The sequence below is a fragment of the Sminthopsis crassicaudata genome, chromosome 1, assembly GCF_048593235.1.
Source record: "Sminthopsis crassicaudata isolate SCR6 chromosome 1, ASM4859323v1, whole genome shotgun sequence".
Lineage (NCBI taxonomy): Eukaryota > Metazoa > Chordata > Mammalia > Dasyuromorphia > Dasyuridae > Sminthopsis > Sminthopsis crassicaudata.
In genome coordinates, this window is record NC_133617.1 from 45,144,480 (window position 1) to 45,158,739 (window position 14,260).

The following is a 14,260-nucleotide window of genomic DNA, read 5'->3' on the forward strand; positions in this document are numbered from 1 at the left end:
AAAACAAACAAAACAAAACCCTAATTCTTTCTTAGATGAATTGCTTTGCAGCTGTGGATCCTGCACATTATTCTGAAGACATTGTTTTGTTGGAGTTTTTTAACCCAATAGAAGACTTTATGCTTTTTTCCATAAAGCTTCATCTTACTTGATTCAGCCCAATGTTCTAATTTGTTGAGACCTCTAGGAATCTTGACTTTGCCAAGTGCTCTCAGTCCTTCCTTCATGTCATTTGCATGAGCAGAAAGGGGGAGAATCCGAGACAAAAGGACAAAAACCAGGCTCTGAGATGCAAGAAGAGAGAACCCCTACTTGGGGGCAATTTGGTGCCCTAAAAAAAACCTGGACTTAGAGCGGAGGATGGGGGTTCAGTGCCCAGCCTGTCATTGGTCACCATTGAATAAGTCTCTTGCCTTCCCTCTCCCTCAGTTTACTTATCTGTAAAAAGAGAAGGTTGGGTTAGATAGGTCCCTTTCAGCTGTATGACTCATGAGGCTCCAGAGAAAGAAGGAGATAAGGCATGAGAGTAGTCCCGACAGAGGCTCTAAACCACCTCCCCATGTAGTAAAATGAGGGGCTTGGACTGGATGGGCTTTGGGACCCTCCCAGCTTCGGATCACTGAGCCTAGGGCCTTGTTTTCTGGGAATGAGGATGGACCCTCTGCTTTGCTGCCCTCAGGAGAGCTTTGACCTCCAGTTCTACAGCAGAGACAGGAAAGAAAGGCCAAGGGCCCCAGCCCAGAGGGAGTTTGAAGCTACTTTGGAGAGCTGAGGCAGGGGAGGTTTTAGACAGAGGAGGAAAGGTCATGGAGCCAGAGAAGGCCGAAAAGGCCATGGAGGGCAACCCCCATGTTTTACAGTTGAGGAGAAATGCTGTCGGGGTGAACATTTGAATCCAGGCCTTCTGACTAAATCTAGATCTTCCCCTCTCATCCACAAAGGCATCGGGTCTGCTTCTGCACTGGACAGAGCCAGGTGGCAATCAGGAATTCCATGAGCCTTCTCTCCTACAAGTTGAGAATCCCATGGTCTCTCTGGGAAGGTGCAGACCTTTATTTTGAGAAATACAATCCCAGATCTTTCTGTAGAGGTTCCTGTGCTCAGCTGGAGCAGACCCTCCCCACCAGGTAATCCCCTGCCTTCAGTGGCTGTGGACTATGTCTCCCAAGCATCCTGACCGGCCTTGTTCTTGAGCCCTGAGCAAGAGGCAGAGGCAGAGAGCAACCCAGCCCTCTCACCAGCTTTCCCACAAATCCCTTTCTCATCACTCCCATAGCCGCCACCCTGGGTGGAGCCCTCATCTCCCTGCTCAATGATCTGCCTGCCTCAAGTCAACTCCAGTTCATCCTGAAATCAGCTGCCAAAATGATCTCCCTAAAGCAAAACTTTTTAAACTCTAGGTCACAACCCCATATGAGATCAAGTAACTGAATGGAGGGGTGCAGGTGGGGAGGGGTGTCACGAAAACTTTGGCAACACTAAAAGTATCACATATTCAGCCAAGATTTAATCCTTTCTGTAAAAATCAGTACATCCATCTCGTTATTATGCAAATTTGCTTTTGTCTTTAATAAATGATAAAAATTATATCTATACCAAAGAACTGTTTTAAAATAAGTTTCTTTATGATTTGCCATCAGTAAATATTTGATCTGCAAACCTATTTTATATACCTATATGCCTGGGGTCTAGCAAAAACTTTTTTTCTAGTAAATTTATTTATTTTTAATACACATTTACATAATTTATATAATACACATTTGGGAGAGAAAAACCAGATCAAAAGGGAAAAACCATGGGAGAAATTAAAAACTAAATAAAAACAGAAAAAAGAAGGGACCACAGCATGTGCTGATTTACATTCAGTCTCCTTAGTTCTTTGTCTGGAGGCAGACGGCATTTTCTGTCCAAAGTCTATTGAGATTGCTTTGGATCATTGGACTCCTGAGAAGAACCAAGTCTTTCATAGTTGATCATCGTGCATCCTTTCTAGCAAAAATTTCTCAGGAGAAGAGGGGTCACATGGGAGAAGTTTAAGAAGCCCTGCCCTAAAGCATGGTCACTCTCCTACCTAATAAACTCCAGTGGTTCCCTATGGCCTCCAAGATCAAATCCAAAATACTGTTTTGTACTCATGACCTGCCCCCTTCTCCCTTTCCGGTCTTCTTACACCTCCCTTCCCTCTTCTATTCTAGGAGCCTGGCCTCCTGGCTGCTGTTCAGACAAGACACAGCTGGGCCCAGAGCCTTTTCAGGGGTTGACCAACATGCTTGGAATTAGCTTCCCCATCTCCACTCTACTTCAAGACAGATGGAAAATGCCCTCCAAGAGGCTTACCTTTTCCCTCATTCTCTCAACTGATACGGGACCCTCTGAGGCTGCCTCCCACTGATACTATGTACCTAGTAGGGACACAATTGTTTCCATGTGGCTTCCCCATCAGATGTGAGCTCCTTGACAGCGGAGATCCCTTTTTGCCTCTCTTTGTAGCCCCAGTGCTTGGCCCTGTGCCCATAAAACTTCTAAAGCTGACTAAATGTTCTCAGAGATGGAGACTTAGATTACTGGGACCAGTTTTCAGAAGGAGCATGACCAAGGAGATGCTGTGGCAGTTCTGGATGCGAAAACCTCCCCAGAGTGTCTGTAAAAATGGACAGAGCCAAGGAGTTTGGAAGGCAAGTGACCCCTGGGCTCCAAGTGACCCAGAGAGCTGGAGGAAGAGGAAAGAAAAGGAGAGGAAAAACAACTCCATGACCTCCTTTCCCTACACTCAACCCAGTTCCTGGCCATCACAGAGCTAGAAATGACCTTAGAAAGCCCCTTCATTTCAGAGACAAGGAAGCTGCTTCCCTGGTTTCCCCAGATATTAACATTCTCTCCCTTTTGAAATAACATGTTATTTGTATATATTTTATAATTATACATAGGAGCTAGAGTGGGAAAAGACTTCAGAATCCATCTAGTTCCACCACACACACACACAATTTTACAGATAAGGAAACTGGGGCCCAATAAGTTGCTTTCCTGATTTCTACAATTATTAACATTCTCTTCCTTTTTAAATTAAATTATATTATTTATATATATTCTATAATTATACATAGGAACTAGAGTGGGAAAGGACTTCCAAATCCATCTAGCTCTACCACACACACACATTTTACAGACAAGAAAACTGAGACCAATAAGCTTTTTTCCTGGTTTCCCAAAGTATTAACATTCTCTTCCTTTTGAAATTACATTATATTATTTATTTATATTTATTTTATTTTTATATAATATAATATAAATAAATATATAATATATTATATAATAAATATAATATAAATAAAATAAATGCATTTATATATATTTTATAATTATACAGAGGAGCTATAGTGGGAAAGGGTTTCAGAGTCCATCTAGCTCCACCACACACACACATTTTACAAATAAGGAAACCGAGGACTAGGATGATTTCAGCAACATCACACACATAGGTTAGAATATGTTCAACCCCAGTTCATCCTTGAATCACCTGTAAACTCTCTAAAGCATGATCACTCCCCTCCCTACTCAATAAACCCCAGTGGCTCCCTATCACCCCCCAGATCAAAAACAAAATGCTGTTTTCATTCAAAGTCCTTCATGACCTGCCCATGTGTCCTAATGAAAGACCTCACCTCCTTAATTTATACAACCCTTCTCTCCTAGTATGAGTTCCTCCGGGAACTCATCGAGGACAGTCTTTGGGATAAGCGAAATACCTAAAGAGTTGAGGGTTAGCATGGGGCCTCAAAGGGAAGGCTCTGAGGACCCTTCAGACTCCCCTTATTAACCACCAGGCCAGATTTCCCTCTGGCTCCCTGGGCCTCGAGATCAGATCTGAGTGGGCTCAATTTCTCGAATTTATTTTTATTTCCCCTCTTCCCTGAAGTTTCCAGGAAGGTTTCAGGAAGATTCTCTTCAAGTCAAAACTAGGGTGGGACGAAGAGGACTTTGCCTCAGGGAACCACATCCAAAGGCATATGTCCAGTCCCAGAAGGCAAGCTTCATCCCTGAAGCAGCATCCATCCCTCCTCCTCCACCCCACCTCCGGGCCTTCCCACAACTGTTTATGGCACGGGGAACAACGTTCAGCCCGCTATTCCCAGGCTCAGGTCCTTGGAGACCCTGGTGCTGACATTAGAGGCCAGGAGTGAGTCCCTCCGACCTGCCCCTTTCTCTTTCTCTCGATGCCAAAACCCACAAACCAGAAGTTTTCTCTCTGAATCAAAGCTTAAAGAAAAACTGACGCAAGGAGGGGGCATTCGCACGGGGCTTCTCTCAGCTGAGAAAACAAGCTGACTGGGAATAGAACAACTCTGGAGAATGTTTCATCCCCCTCACCTGCGAGCTTTCAGCAGGAAGCGTGAGGCCCTTTCTGATTCATTTACTTTTTTTTCTGCCTTAAAGGAGGAAACCATCTAAAGAAAAGTTTCTTTCTAGTGCCTTTCCTCCCAGTGGAAGGTGGGAGGGGAGGGAGGCCCCAAGGGAGGCCTGCCAGCCTGGCAGTGTTAGCTGAGGAGGAACAGATAGTAGTATTGAGGTTCAAAAGGAAACCACAAGAGGTTGGGGTCCCAAAAGAATTTGCAGGCTTGAACCCATCTCCAAGTCAAGGGGCAAAGTTTATTCTAACTGTAACAGCAATTGAAGGGGGCTAAGTGCCAAAAGGATTTAGCAAAGAACCAGGAGCAAGAAAATAACTTTGTAGGAAAGACAGAGATCTGGTTCTTCCAGTCACTGATATGCTAATTTTATTATGTCCCTCAATATTGAATTTTATGGTTGAGAGGTGGAAACGGAAGAGTACCCCACCATTTGTCTCGGAAACGCTGTTATCACAGATTAGCAGATTGGTATCTGGCAGGCAACACTATCTGTGGAACTACAGCCCTGTCAGGGCCCTGTGGCTACTGACACATCAGTAGGGACAGGCTCCCTGGCCTATGGGCCAAGGGGAAACCTTAACTAGAGAAGGGACCAAGTGTGTCCCCTGCAGCTCTGACATTTGGGGGGACACACTCATATTCCTTTCTTCTGCTCTTCTTTCAGTACAATAGCACTATACAATGCTAAACACAAATTTGGTACAAATGCTAAATTAAGAATCACAGGTCTGTGTGTCCTTGGATAAATCAGGGGACCCCGCAGATCCCTTTCCTTTGGCCACTTTGGTTCAGTCCCACAGAGGGGAGATATCAGGCCTTCTTACCTGGGGGAGATCTTTCTGTCCTGACTCCTGATCCAGCCTTCCCTAGAGGAGACATTCATGCTGAAATCCCCTCTCACGAGGGTCCTTCCTGATGTCTCTAACTATCACAAATCAGTGACCCAGCATAGATTTAGAGAGGGGAGGAACCTTGAGGGTCAGAGTCCAAAACTCTCATTTTACAGTTCAGAAGAAATAGAGGTCAAAGGATTTGTTCTGGTAAAGTGACTTGCCAGGAATCACACAGAGAACCTATTAGAGGGCGGATTTTCCTGCACTAAAATTCAGCCCTCCCTAGAACTTTGTGTCCCCTGGCCCATTCCTCCAGGTATTAGAATTCCTGGCCTTTAAGCAGAAGATCCAGGAATTGGTCAGGAAGAAATAGGAAGAGGTTGTGCCCCATTTGGCTGCAGCCTCTCTAGGGTCAGCCAGAGCAGGATGGGCTGTCGGAGCTGGACCGTGTTGAAAGGATTAAGACCATTCTGGAGGGTGAAGTCACATCCTAGAACGAAGAGCCAGGAGATCAAGTCCCGGAAGAGAGTTTAAGCCTTTAGTTCAGGAGGAGGAGGCGTGGGACAGGAGGCTGAACTCTAGCTTGACTCATGCCTGAGAAGAAATGGCAACGTGGCAAGGCCCATCCTGCCTGGCCTGGAGGCTGCCAAAGAACGGGAATATAATATAGAGTCACAGGGACTGGGTTCAAATCCTCCCTCTGACAATTGCTACTTCTGGGATCTTTGGCAACTGCCTGAACCTGGATCTCAGTTTTATCATATATGAAACGAGGGGTTGGACCCAACAACCTCAACCTCTAAATCCATAATTCTGTGATCTCTTTTCCCCTGGAAGCCCCTTAGTTAGCTCTAAGGATTTTTGTTTTCTTTTGTTTGGTTGGGGTTTTTTCCCTTTCCAGAACAGGCTCTAGATTGTACTCTACATAAATCAAAGTTCTGAACTTGCTTGTTAAACGTTTAGCTGTATGTGGCCAGAATCGCTTTTCTTTATTTTGGGCATCTACAAACATGATCTTGAGACTGCACCTTGAGACTTTAACAGGCAGTCAGAGGGATCCGGGAAGAAAACAAGGTTAAGCATTCCTGGATTAGAGACTGCCAGGATATTTGATATAACAAGTATCCTTCAGGCAAGAAGGTTAGAATATCTAAGAGAAAGCCGTGGTTTATTGGAACTGAGGGATCGGGAATGGAGAGAGAGCGGCCACAATCGTTCTAACCTTGGAGTGTTTTGAGAGGAGAATCAGACTGGCATAACAGTTAGTTGTGAGGTAAAGGGAGATAAAAATGAGCCAGGAGAGAAAAAATAATAACAAAATTCGTCTGAAAGAACAAAAGGTCAAGAACATCAAGAGAATCAATTTTTTTTTAATGTGAAGAAAGATAGCCTAGCAATACCAGATCTCAAACTGTAGTACAAAGCCGTAATCATCAAAACAATCTGGTACTAGCTTAGAAATAAAATGGTAAATTGGTGAAATAGATAGGGATACAATACACAGTAATAATCTAGTGTTTGATAAACCCCAAGATCCAAGCTTTTAAGGTAAGAACTGACCATCTGACAAAATCTGCTGGGAAAACTGGAGAGCAATTTGACAGAGACTATGTATAAATCAACATCTCACACTATATACCTAGATAAGGTCAAAATGAGTACATGAGTTAGACATAAGGATGATACCGTAAGCAAATTAGGTGAGCTTGGAATAGTTTACCTGTGAGATCTATGGATAAGGAAAGAATTTGTGACTCAACAAGAGATAGAGAGCATTATGGGATGTAAAATGGATGGTTTTTATTTCATCAAATTAAAAACGTTTTGTACAAATGAAATCAATGCAGCCAATATGAGAAGAAAAACAGAAAACTGGGGGGAGGAGTTATAGCAAGTTTCTCTGATAAAGGCTTCATTTCTCAAATATATAGAGAACTGAGTTACATTGAAAAGAATACAAGTCATTCCCCAACTGATAAATAGAGTATATGAACAGGCAGTTTTCAGAAGAAGAAATTAAAAATATTTGTACTCACATAAAAATGCTCTAAATCACTATTGACTACAGAAATGCAAATTAAAAGATCTTTGAGGTAACACTTTATACCTGTCAGATTGACTAACATGACAGAAAATGAAAATGAAAAATATTGGAGGGGAAGTGGAAAAATTGAAACACTAATGCATTGTTGGTGGAGTTGTGAATTGACCTAACCCTTCTATACCAATTTGGAACTATTCTCAAAGGGCTATAAGATTATTCATATCCTTTGACTCAGCATTGTATACCAAAAAGATTTTTTTTTAATGGAAAAGGACTGATACGTACAAAAAAAATTATAGCAGTTCTTTTTGTGGTGTCAAAGAATTGGAAATTGGGGGATGGTTGAACAAGTTATGATATATGTTTATAACAGAATACTCTTATGCTATAAGAAATAACAAACAGGAAGCTTTCAAGAAAAACCTGGAAAGACTTACATGAAATGATGTAAAGGGAACAGTACCAAGAGGAGACTGTACAGAGTAATAACAATATTGGATGATGATTATGAACCTATTTTCAGTAATTACTATAAGTAAAAGTAAATTAATTTATATTCAGTAATAGAAAGATCCAAAACAGTACCAAGGGGCTTAATATGAAAAATATGGTATCACTCCAGAGGAAGAACTGATGGAGTCTGAACGCAGATCAAAGACTACTTTTGACTTTATTTTTTGTGGATTTCTTTTGACGGGGGGGGAGGTGGGAGGGGGGTTATGTTTTCTTTCATAACATGACTTGTGTGGAAATAGGTTTTGCATGACTACACATGTATTAAATTGCTTGCTGTCTTAGGGAAGGAGAGGAATAGAAAGGAGAGAGAATTTGGAATTCAAAAAATTTTAAGTGAATGTTAAAATTGTTTTCCATGCAATTGAAAAAAAATAAAATATTTGTTTAAATGAATCAAAAACAGCCTAAGAAGGGTCCACCTCCCCAAGTCCACCCTGCCTAGATTCCTTCTACCTCCGACTGACTTATCACTAATAAAAAGCACTTGAAGCCCAGCTGGTCTGTAATGGCTGGATCTGGGTCTGGCTTACATCAGGAGAAGGGATTCTCCATATGATCCGGGGAGCTTGGGGAAATTACAGAAAAACCAAAATACCCAGATGAGGCACTCCCCCCCATTCCAACCCCCCAGGGAGCAGTGAGGCTCAAGCCCTGGCAAAGGGACAATGTTCTCCCTGCGGGAGTAGGGCCAGGACTCAGCTGGCAAAGCTAGTTCCTGGCTGCATTGGAGGATTAATTCTTTACAAGGCCCTTCTTTGTGTTGGAGTGATTCTCATTAAACACACAGGAGGCTGACATGCAAAGCCAGCCTTGCTCATCACAGAGGTCCCCGGCACCAAACAAAATCGGGCTTCGGGGGCAAAGATGTCCCTTAATGAGGGAAAATGTGTCCAGCAGCCCTGAGAACCTGGGGTTCCTTCTGGATGCTGTAGCCTTTCAGAGCTGAGCAAGCAGGACAGCTGCGACCCAGGAGAGTCCATCCAGCAAAGATTTATCAAGTGCTCACTATATGCAAAGCACTTCTCCCCTGGATCTGTGGCTTCATTGGTATAGGAAACAAGCATTTATTGAGCACCCTTTATGAGCCAGGATTAGGGAACTCCCGGTATGGATTCTCCCTCCACAGATGCAGGTTGGCAGCCTGTGTATAATTTAGGGGCTTTGAGAATTGCCTTGGGGGTGCTCAGACCTGAAGTGAGGCTTCTGAGTGGTCTTTCCTGATCCCTCTTGGATTTTTTTCCTTCTCGCCTTGTACATTTACTTATTCGCACACAGTTGTTTCTATCCTCTCTCCCCCATTCGATTATAAACTTCCCTAGTTTGTGGCTGGCACATAGGAAGCACTTTAATGCTCATTGACTGACTTTACAATCAGCTAATAGGCTACAACAAGCAAACAGATAAGTCTTTTGAACACTATAAGAAACTAGGAACTATGTATTTATAAGACAAGTAACAGGAAGGGGGAGACCAGGAAAGACATCCTAGAAGAGGCGGTGACCACTTACTCACCTTGAGACTTTGGATGAGTCATTCAGTTTCTGGACCTCAGTTTTCTAATCTGTAAAATGAGAGAGCTGGACTTGATGACCTCCAAAGTCGGTGACTGCCCTAAACCTAGGATCTTATTACCTTTCTGTATATCGCAGGAGGGAGGAATGGGCAGCTAAGTGGCAAACATTGGACCTGGAGCCAGGAAGGTCTGAGTTAAAATCCAGCCTCAAGACACTTACTAGCTGTGTGACTCTGGGCAAGTCACTTAATCTTTGCCTCAGTTTCCTCAACTATAAAATGGAAAAAATGATGGCACTTACCTCCCAGGGTTGTCATGAGGATCAACTGAGATAATATTTTTTAAAGTATTTAATACCATGTCTGGCACAAAGTAGGAGCTGTATAAATGTTTATTCCCCTTTCCTTTTTGGGGGGGGGGGGAAAGAAAGTTTAGAATAGCTTCTATAGAATGTGGGATAAGGAATCTCTTAGAAAGAAATTAAGAGGCTCACCTATAGTTAAAGCTGAGTTGAGAGTGCATAACACAGGGAAAAATATTTGTAGCAGCCTTCTTTGTAGTGGTGAGGAGCTGGAAACTGAGTGGATGCCCAGCAGTTGGAGAATGGTTGAACCAGTTATGGGACATGAATGTTTTGGACTATTATTGTTCTGTAAGAAATGACCAACAGGAGGATTTCAGAGATGCCTGGAGAGACTGACAGGAACTGATGCTGAGGGAAATGAGCAGAATCAGGAGCTCTGTGTGCACAGTAACAACAAGATTAAGTGAATGATCAACTGTGATGGACTTGGCTCTTCACAATAAGAGGTGATTCAAGGCAATTCCAATAGACTTGGGAGGGAAAGTGCCATCGGCAGCCAGAGAGAGAACTGTGGAGCTTGAAAGTGGATCAAAGCAAAGGATTTTCACCCTTTGCTGTTGATCCTGGTGTTTGTTTGCCTTTTTTCTTCCTCATGTTTTTTCCCCCTTTTGATCTGATTTTTCTTGCTCAGCATGATGAATATGGAAATATCTTTAGAAGAATTGCACATGTTTAATCTATCTCAGATTGCTTGCTCTCTTGGGGAGGGGAGGGAGGGAGAGAGAGAGAAAATTTTGGAACAGAAGGTTTTGCAAAGGTGAATGTTGAAGACTACTATCTTTGCATGTATTTGGGAAAAGAAAATGCTATTTTAAAAAAGAAAATGAATAACATGAATGTATAATGCAATAGTTGTGAGACTTGCTCCAGTCCCGTTCAGCAGCCCATGAGTGGGAGGGGAGGAGGCAGAAGGCAAGTGTAATTCTGGGCTTGGGTTTGGTGAGGAGTGAGCTGCTACAGTACCAAGGGGAGGGGTTTGAAAGCAGAGGACATCAAGAGCTGATTTGGGTAACTATAGAGTCAGCCTTGCCAGAGCCAATTGTTAAATTTTCACTGTGAGCCTTTATACCTCAGAAATCTGTAAGGCTTTAAATCTGGGCTTGATTTATGGCTTCCTTGATCATCTAGATGTAAGAAATTGATGGAGAAAATGTGAGGAAGGCAGATTCCAGTTAAAAGCGTCTCCAGCTTTTCAAAGAGCAGGTTGTTAAACATAAACCAGCTCACCCCTGGAGAAAAATGAAGGCAGACCAGGGGTAATGATCTGAGAAATTACTAAGGAGTAAGAGATTGGAATTCCCAATGAGGGCGAAGAATAAGTTTAGGAGGGTTAAGGCTTAGGGAAAGGTGGAATAACAGGAAGTTATGAAAAGCTACCGAAGCAGAGATGAGGATGCCATTATTATTCCCATTTTATAGATGCAGAAACTCAGACTCACATTAAGTAGCATGCTCATGGTCAGAGGCAAGTTTTGAATTCAGATCTTCCCATCCTTCTCTCTTTTCACCACCATGCCATTCAATGGGTTATAAAGGAAAGATCATTGATCTTGAAGTGAAAAGACCTGAGACCTTGAGTCCTAACTCAAATACTTTAATTAATCAGCCTACAAGTATTTATCAAGCACCTACTGTGTTCTAGGCACTGTGTTAAGAGATGGAAATAAAAAGAAAGAAATAATAATAGCTTTAAGTATTTATATAGCATTTTAAAATTTACAAAGCACTTTACAAATCTTGCCTCATTTTATACTAGCAATAAATTTGGGTGTGAGGTGCTGTTATTGTCCTCAGTTTCCAGTTTCTTATCACTACAAAAAGGGCATGTCCTTTCCCTTTTTTATGATCCCTTGGGATACAGACCCAGTAAGTCCAGGCTCTACTGGACTGCTGAATCAAAGGGTATGCACATTTTGATAACTTTTTCAGTATAGTTCCTGATTGCTCTCCAGAATGATTGGATCTGTTTACAGTTCCACCAACAATGTATCAGTGTCCCAGTTCTCCCACATCCCCTCCAACATTCATCATTATCTTTTCCTGTCGTCTTAGCCAATGTGAGAGGTGCGTAGTGGGAAGCATCATTTTTAACTCCTGTTCTTCAGGCTTCACTCCCAAAGCTTCATCAGAGCGAGAAAACCTCAACTTAGCTCCTACTTTAATATCCCCAAAAGAAAGCTGCCTGTCCTCAGGGAGGTCACATGCTAGCCCCAGAAGAAAAGAAGAAGGGTTCACGGCAGCAAAGTCACGGCAAGCTCTTCGTCCTGTACCCACAAGACTAAGATCCATCACCTAGCCCAAGATCCCCTGCCAAGTCCCATCCTCCTTCTCTAGGGACAGAAGCACTTCTGGGTCTGATTTCAGCCAAAGCATAGCAAGGAGAAAGACACCAAGGAGCTTCCCAGAAATGTCCATTAGTGCCTCTGTCCTTTAGGCAGTTGTCTGAACTGTCACATGATTCCAGAACAATTTCCAAAGAGAGAATCAGGATCTGCTTATTAACTAGAGTTCCATTCCAGTCTCCAAACCCCAGCCTCAAGTTCAGAGTGAGAGATGGAAAAAAATGGAAGACAGAAGTAAGAAAACTAGCATGAGGTGAATAAGATTGGTCCAAGGGTGCTTACACTGGGCATGGGACTCATTTTTTTCCACAAGCTCAGATCCTCAGAGTCTCATCTATATGGTAATCCTCAAACCCTCATTTTGGTGGCAGCTGGACTCTTTTTTTTTTTTTTTTTGAGGCTGGTTAAGTGACTTGCCCAGGGTCACACAGCTAGGAAGTGTTAAGTGTCTGAGACCAGATTTGAACTCGGGTCCTCCTGAATTCAGGCCTGGTGCTCTATCCACTGCGCCCCTTAGCTGCCCCAGCTGGACTCTTTAAAGGCTCCCGGCCTCCAGCTGACCATCCCCTTCACCAGTGTTGCCCCTGCTGTACCCACCAGACTCCCCCCTTCACTCAGCTGACTCAGCCCTAGATATGATTCCTTCCCACAGCTCTAGGGCAGGGCAAAGAGTGAGAGGTTCCGAGCCTTGCTCTTCAATTCCTGTTGAGCCCGGTGTCCACAATGACCGAACAAAGGCTGGATTTGACCAGTTCCTGCTTCAATTAGTCATCTGGACTAGATGAGGGCCAGGCAGTTTGATCTCCCATTGGAATGGATTGCCAAATTTGACATAGGGAAAACAGGCCTCTAGCCTGAAGACATTATCTGGCCCCAAGTCGTACATCACAGGAGATAGCATCATTTTCATGTCAAGAGGGATGATCCTGGTCTTCCCATATTTTATCAGAGATTAGCCTGGGAAGAAAGCCCAATCTAGCCTTGGCAGACAGCCAGGGCTGAGGGATGGGTGTGGGGAGCCAGTCGGCATCAACCCCTCTGCCCACGGTGCTCCCCACTCACACCAAAGGGGTTGGGAGAGGAGGGGAGGCCAGGGGGACCCAAGCATCAAAGCACCAACAGCTAGAGAAATTACATTCTCTTCATGGCATCTGAGGCCCCAGGTTCAAATTCTAAAACTTTGGGCAAATCTCTACTTCTCCAGTTTTCTCAAATATCAAATGAGGAAATGGAGCAAATTGATCATTTAAATTTTCTTCCAGAGCCAGAGATTTTCTTCTGCACTGACAAATTTCACTGCTGTTTCATTTTAAAGAAAACTGACTAATGGGAAGGCTCAGAGAGCCGCCAGAGTAGAAGAAGGGTTAACTGGGAAATCGGGACATACAATGTGCACCATATGAAGAAGTACTAAGGATTCAAAAGGAGGCAAAAGATAGGCCCTCCCTATCCCAGGGAGCCTGCCCTTGGAATCGCTGGACCTGGATTCAAATGCTGTCTTTTTATCAATTACAGTCTGTTTGATCTTGGGTGAGTCACAGAGCCTCCATTTCTTCAGGAACTCAGATAATCATAACCACCCAGAACAGAAAAGAGTTGAAAAAATGTGCTTCCTTTTTCTCTTTGAAGAGGTGGGGGACTATGGGTGTAAAATACCGCATATACATTCAGACACTAGTGATGTTGGTTTTATTAAACTGATTTCTTTCCCTCCTTCCCTCTCTCTGTCTCTGTCTTTGTCTCTCTGTCTCTCTCTGTCTCTCCTCTCTCTCTCTGTCTGTCTCTCTCTGTCTCTCTCTCCTCTCTCTCTCTGTCTATCTCTCTCTGTCTCTTTCTCTCTCTCTCTCTCTCTCTCTCTCTCTCTCTCTCTCTGTGTCTATCTCTCTCTGTCTCTCTGTCTCTCTCTCTCTCTCCCCGTCTGTCTCTCCTTTCTCCCTCTCTGTCTCCTTCTCTCTCTCTCTCTGTTTCTCCCTATGTCTCTCCCTCCTTTTCTCTCTCCCTTTCCCTGTCTCTTTTCTCCTTCTCCTCCTTATTCTCTACTCTCTCTTCTTGTCTGTCTCTATCTCTGTCTTTGTCTCTCTATATCTCTGTCTCTGTTTCTCTTTCTGTGTATGTCTCTGTGTGTGTCTCTGTCTCTCCCTCCCTTTATAAGATCATAGGATGATAGACTGAGAGTTGGAAAGGCCTTGCGGGCCCTCTCATCCAACCTCTCCTCATTGTACAGATGAGGAACTTGAGA

At 43.4% G+C, this 14,260-nt stretch overlaps 1 protein-coding gene across 1 annotated transcript in view; it reads right to left on the reverse strand.

The window, feature by feature from the left end:
* LOC141561024 (uncharacterized) overlaps window positions 1-5,332 on the reverse strand; it is a 117,887-nt gene extending 112,555 nt beyond the window's left edge. The window contains exon 1 of the transcript XR_012487942.1: window positions 5,234-5,332. The gene's annotated coding sequence lies outside the window, so the exon portion shown is untranslated. The remainder of the gene's footprint in view (window positions 1-5,233) is intronic.
* Window positions 5,333-14,260: the final 8,928 nt, after the last annotated feature.